The following is a 6,768-nucleotide window of genomic DNA, read 5'->3' on the forward strand; positions in this document are numbered from 1 at the left end:
CTTGGCTTCTGGACCGGAGCGACGGAGAGCAGCGTCAGCATGTGGAGCCGCGACGGTCCGCCCAGTGCCGTGACGCGGACGGCGTCGGTACCGCGGCCAGCGCACGAGATAGGGTGCATTCCGGACGCTAGTGTCACCCGCGCCCATCCGTCAAATACAGTGTCATTCAGATATTCAGTAAACACGCGCAGTTGAAGATCATACCGGTTCACGCGTTACGATCCAAACTTGACGTGCATCAAACCGTTTTGAGAGGGGGGTGAGGCCTCCACCTCTTTCATGAACCCCTTCCCACCAGAACCCAAGCCACCTTGTCCCTGCGCCTGCCCCCCCCCCCCCCCCCCCCCAAAACCTCATCAAACCAACCCACCAGCATCACTTACTCCTGGCGCGTGTGACGGGCGCCTCATCGTCAGCCAAAACCCGCCGGCGCACCAGCGGCGAGTCCCCGCCTGCGTCGGCGTCCCGCGTCGGCGGCCGCGGCGCGCGCCGCACTGCCGCGCGCGCCGCCGCGTCCGGCGCACGGTCCAGCACGCGGCGCAGCGCCGACTCGGGCGCGCGGCGCGCTGCCGAGCGCGCCGCCAGCTGACTGGGCGGTGTGGCCATCGGTGGGCGGCGCCAGCGGCCAGCCGGCGACGTCCAAGACAAGCCAGTGTCCGGCTCATCAGCGACGGACGCGCGGGCTGGCTTCGTGAGAAAGTTGGCGGCGGGCTTGGCGGACGGCTTCGGGGCGCTTGGCGGCGGCGCGGCCGGAGCATGCACTGGCTGCCGCGGCGACGCCGTCGGCGCACGCGCTGGTTCTGACGGCGGCGTGGCCGGGGCACGCACCGGCTCCAGTTCCGGTGCGACTGGCGCACGCACCGGCTCCGGCTCCGGTGCGACTGGCGCACGCATCGGCTCCGGCTCCGGCGCGACTGGAGCACGCACCGGCGCTGGCTTCGGCGCGACTGGAGCACGCACCGGCTCTGGCTCTGGTGCGACTAGATCATGCACCGGTTTCGGCGGCGGCACGGCCGGTCGCGTCTCGCTGCGGAGTAGCGACATGTACGCCTTGTTAAGCGCGGCGGAGGCGCTTGCGGCGCCGCGCGGTGCCCTCAGCGACGGCGAGGTGGCTGGGGCCGCCGGGGCGCGGCATCGGCGACGCTCGCACCGCGCCGGATCGACGACCGGGCAGCGACCAGCGGCGTGCGACCGGGCGCGCGAGGCGTAACGCCTGCCGACTCAGGGATGGCAACGGCCGTCGGCCGCGGCGTTCTGCTGTTCGTCGCCTTGTCAGCAGGGGCGGCGGTCGCCCCAGCCGGAGTCGCCGCGGCCGGCTCGTCGACCAGACTCCTGCGGGCCGTCCGAGGGCTGGGCCGCCCGCCGCCGCCGCGAGCCGCTGCCCCCCGCCACCGCCGTGACTTTGTCATGGGCGGCAGAGGAGTCCGCTGCGCGGGTCCGCTTCGGCGACGAGGCGGAAGGCGAGCGCGACTCGACGGCCGTCCTGCTCCGCTTCTCCGAGCGCGGCCGGCCGCGTAGGCGCTTTAACGGCGAGGCGGACGGCGAGCGCGACTCGGCATTTGCCCTACTCCTCGCATCGGAACGCGGCCGGCCGCGTGCACGCTTCGCAGGCGTTGGCGTCATGTAGGCCTTTCCCGGCGAGGCGTCGCGACGCCCGGCGGACGGCGAGTAGTCGCTGTCGCTGCTGTCGCTGCTGTCGCTGTCCACGTCAGGTGCCTTGCGCCTCCTGCCGGCTCCAGCGACCGAGGCGGCCACGCTGCGCCGTGCCCGCGTGGCGCGCCCGCGTCCGCCCGGCGACGGCATCGCCCCCGAGACTGGGCGCCCCGGCGACTTCTTTACGGACGCGCGCGGCGGGCTCCTAGCTGCGGACGCACTCTTCTCGGTGCTGGCCGGGGAGTTTTTCACCTTCTTCGAGAATCTCTTGAGGACGCCCGGTGTTCGGAGCACTACCATCGGCTCAGTGAGAATGTCATCCAGAAGCAGCTTCTTGGAGCCCACGAAACTATCCGGAAACGCAAAGTCGATGATTGTGTTGTCGGCGTCCCGCAACGTACGCACGTGCACGCCCTTGGAGAACGTCGGTGAGCGGACCTTTGCTCCCTTCTTCGGCGAGTGGTTCTCCTCCGTTTTCTTAGGCGTCAGCGCCGATTTCCTCGCAGGTGGTACCGGCACCGAGGACTGCACCTTCCGCTTGCCACCAGCCGATTTGGGCCCGAAGCGGCCGCTCTTCACACTGGAGGCAGAGGGGGGAGCGTGTGGCCGCCTTGCGCACGGCTGGCGGCGACGCCGGCTTGCGGCCGGCGCGACCGCTCTTCACACTGGAAGCTGACGCCGCGGGCGAGGATGAGGCCGGCTTGCGAGCCGCGCGCGGCCCCTTGGCGGCGGCGCGCGGCGCTCTGGCAGCGGCGGCGACGGGCTCGGGCATGATGCTGAGGCGGCGACTGCGGCGCAGCGGCGGCGGCGGCGGCGCGTCGCCGGCGCGGAAGTCGCGGTGACGGCCGGATGGGACGAACGACTCGCGGCGCGCCACCATGCCCGCCGCCGCGTCGTCGCAGGAAAGCGAGTACCCTTGCAGACGCGCGGAGACGCTGCGCCACAGGCGGCCGACGGTGCCCTCTGTAACAGCCCGTCACGGACGTCAGCGGCCGTGCGACGACCGGACCAACTCATCACGGCACTGCGGAGCGTAGGAAGCGCCATTGCTATTGGGAAGGCCCTTGGGGCGGAGCAGCCAATCAAGAATGGGCACGTCTTTGTCTTAAAAGCAACGGCTGTGGGCGGGGTAGGCATTTCACGTTAAAAAAACATGCAATTATCTGCCACACCATATCCCAATTTGAAACGTTTCAACGTGAACAGCATCCTTAACTAGTACCAGTAAATATCACTGATCAGGATGGGTATGCAAAACGTGAAGCATTGCCACAAGTACATGTTGTCTTTGTTGTAGCGACAAATCTGGATTGTCAAATTCATGTTGGCACTCACACCAGAACATATGTCCTTTCAATGTTTCATGGCAAATCAAGATCATGGGGCAGCACACTTTACATAATCACGAAAATATACCAACACCCACCATTTTCGATCATAAATAGATCACTAATTCTAAGAATGCTTTATCTTCCTCATCATGATAAAGCATAGAGCACCTGACAAATAGTATGCATCACACAACCTATGCACATGAGGATTAATGACCTGGATTTATGCGCACGACCAGTGTGCAAGATGAAGAAACGCTACGCCCGATGCGTCCGCATCGTTCGAAGCCCCGCAGCTGGCTGGAGGATCAACCGTCAAGGAAACGGCCTGAGCACGACCCCACTGCTGGTGCAACCACACAGAGACGGAGACAGACTGGGAGAGAGGAACGGCTGGATGGGCCCCGGCGGTGGGCCTGGGGAACGGCAAAGGATACAGACGGCGATGGTGGTGAGGGTCTGGTGGATGAGGCGCGGCCGCTCGGCGCCGCCCAGCACCAGCCGACACGCCATGCGCACTTCCGCCGCCAGAGCAGCCGTCTGACCGCCGCTGCCGGCAGTCCAGTCACAGCCGACAGTGCCGTCAACAGCGACAATGCCGTGGGTTGTGCCCACGCTCACATCCGCACGCGTAGGACCACCGCTGTTCTTTATACACCCTGCTTAAAAGCTGGCTCGGAATGTCGGCTTCTGATAATGCATACTGGGATTCAATGGCGCGAGACAAGCATTAATACCATCACACCTTTATTATGAAAGTGTGTGCATGGGAGGTATGGTCACAAATCTGTAAACAAAAATCCTGCCATATTTACTGTACGTTTGGAATAAAATCATTATTCAGCTACCTTTCTATACTGTCCATGATAAGTTTTCTTTTTCATCAGTGTCATAAATGCTTGGTCCAGAAGTGTAGTGACCATCAAGCAATCACAGCTTTGAGGATTGCTATGCCCGGAACAAACACCGAACATACATCCAGGAGGGATCTTGGCAAAGGTGGCATCGAAACACGACGAGGGCGCGGATCGATGGACCTGAAAAGGGCAAGTATTGCTTCAGATGAACTCAACAAGTTAAAACCTTCAATCCCTGCACCCCAACATGCATGCAGCTAAAGAAAAGTTTGGAAAAACTGGCAAAGAACAACATCATCACTATCTGACATGCAAGCCCAACCTGTAAAAACAGTTAGTTACATTCATGTGATGAGCATTTATCAGTGGTTTATATTGTGACCTAGATTGCCAACACAAAAATGTGACTAGTGATCATAAATTGGAGGGTTGTTCTTCAAAATGAGCCATGGCCCATGTGAGCTATGGTCTGAGTAACTACTGTCCCATGAACTTTTGCACAAACCTGCCTAACTTGAGACAATTTTTGGGTTACCTGAAGCCTGGGAGGGTAGGCATTGCCTGGACTTTATCAGGCTAGAACAGGCTATGTTAGCATAATTAGATTAGGTTTGGTAAGATGGGCAAGGCCTGGATAGCATACAAGGTAAATGATAGGAAGGATAGGATAGATAGGATAGGATTAGGATAGGATAGGATAGAGGATAGGATAGGAATAGAACAAAAAGGATAGGATAGAATAGGATAGAATGGGATAGGATGGGATAGGATAGGATAGGACAGGATAGGATAGGAGGTAGGAAGGATAGGATAGGATAGGATAGGATAGGATAGGATAGGATAGGATAGGATAGGATAGGATAGGATAGGATAGGATAGGATAGGATAGGATAGGATAGGATTGGATAGGATAGAACAGGACAGGACAGGACAGGACAGGACAGGACAGGACAGGACAGGACAGGACAGGACAGGACAGGACAGGACAGGACAGGACAGGACAGGACAGGACAGGACAGGACAGGACAGGACAGGACAGGACAGGACAGGACAGGACAGGACAGGACAGGACAGGAAAGGAAAGGAAAGGAAAGGAAAGGAAAGGAAAGGAAAGGAAAGGAAAGGATAGGATAGCACATGACAGCAAAAGATAGCATAGCATATCATAACATAGGATAATATAGGATTGGATACAAAAGGATCAGATAGGATATATGATCAAATATGACATAAGATGGCACACAGTGCCAGGCCAGGCCAGGCCAGGTCAGGCTTGGCAGGCTTGGCTTGGCTTGGCTTGCCTTGGCTTGGCTTGACTTGGCTTGGCTAGGCTAGGCTAGGCCAGGCTAGTGCTTAGCTAGGTTAACCTATAACCTGGGATAGGTGTTGGTTAGGTGTAGGTGTAAGGTGCTAGGTGTAGGTGTAGGTGTATGTGTGGTGAAGGTGAACGGTGAAGGTGTAGGTGCAGGTGTAAGGGGCAGTGTGCAAATGTGGGTGAAGATGGTGTATGTAATTGGTTGGCAAATGTCTGACTTCAGTAAATCATATATCATTAAAATACATTCGTCATAACTACATGTCATATATCACATGATAAGGATATATCACAAACAGCAATAATAAATATACTTTTAAATCATGCTGCAATTCATTTAATGTCTTGATTAGCAAATGTGTAAGATACATATTATCATATTTTGCTACAGTACACATGCAGATAGGAATATCACCTATCACATTCTTCAGTGAACACATTGATAAATTTCTTAAGCCTTCCTTCCTAATGCTATGCATCCATCACTGCTATCTCCAATTGATCATCTACAAGTTTGTTTGTATTGCTTTCACATGCACCTTGCATCCTTAGCTACCAACATTTTAATTGTCATGTTGCATCATCAAGACCAGGTGCTGAGCACTGCACCATGTTTACCTTTCTTCCAACAAATTCTACCAATGATGTGGAATTGCATGATCAGAATGTAAGGCTCAGGGCACAGTGCTCACATAGTAAGCACTGTTCAGCATGGGATTCTGATCCCAGAAATTAATCTATTCAAAAGGTTTTGATATAATTTATGATAGATTGGTGGAATTTGACAGGATTTTGCCTATTTTATTACCATGATTGTTTGCCTTCACCTATAGCAGTTTGTGTCCTATGTGTACTGAACATCATGCTCGTGTGTGCATCAAACTCAGGCCAAGCCAACCTGTGCTTAATTTTAAATTATGCTGGTGTGAAACAGTGCTTTTTGGGAAGGGCTGCTTGAAATCACTTTGGTGGCAATATAATTAATTAAACATCACTTTGCTTGCAATGCAATTGGTGGGGAATGTGCACCAAACTCTCTGGTGGGATTTCCAATATATAATATACACTGAAATCATTGCTGTAATGTCCTGCTATAAGACTTGTTTCTGTGCTATTGTATTCTTCATTTCGCCAAAAGCAAGCCTCTTATTAGAATCAAAGACAAAGAAAACCAAATCACCAGTTCCCAACATGCTGATGTTATAAGATGGTATGCAAAAATAGAGTAAGTTCCAATGGAAAGAAACTTCTTTTATCTTTAAGATTTGATCTGGATCCTTTTAATGGATTGATTTCTGGGATCAGAGCTCACACCAAGCATGGTGTGTTGTGTGAGCCTCGACCCCCACCATCTGACAGCACAATCCCAGCAGGGGCAGAACTTAGTGGCAAAAATTTAATGTGCTGCAATGCTCAGCACAGGCTGTCCTGCCCTCTGACATCAACTAACCTTCAGTGTGACCACTGCCACCAGCCCCAGAATATAACTGTCAAGGAAAAATGGTAAGCACCTAAAGCACTCAGAGCCAACCACCACCCGTGGATGAAGGCAGGTGTGCTAACCAACTGAGCCAAAGGGCAAACACTGGCTTTAACCCCAGGAAAATATGTA

Source organism: Pollicipes pollicipes, unplaced genomic scaffold (genome assembly GCF_011947565.3).
Source record: "Pollicipes pollicipes isolate AB1234 unplaced genomic scaffold, Ppol_2.1 Scaffold_4002;HRSCAF=4701_pilon_pilon_pilon, whole genome shotgun sequence".
Taxonomy (NCBI): domain Eukaryota; kingdom Metazoa; phylum Arthropoda; class Thecostraca; order Pollicipedomorpha; family Pollicipedidae; genus Pollicipes; species Pollicipes pollicipes.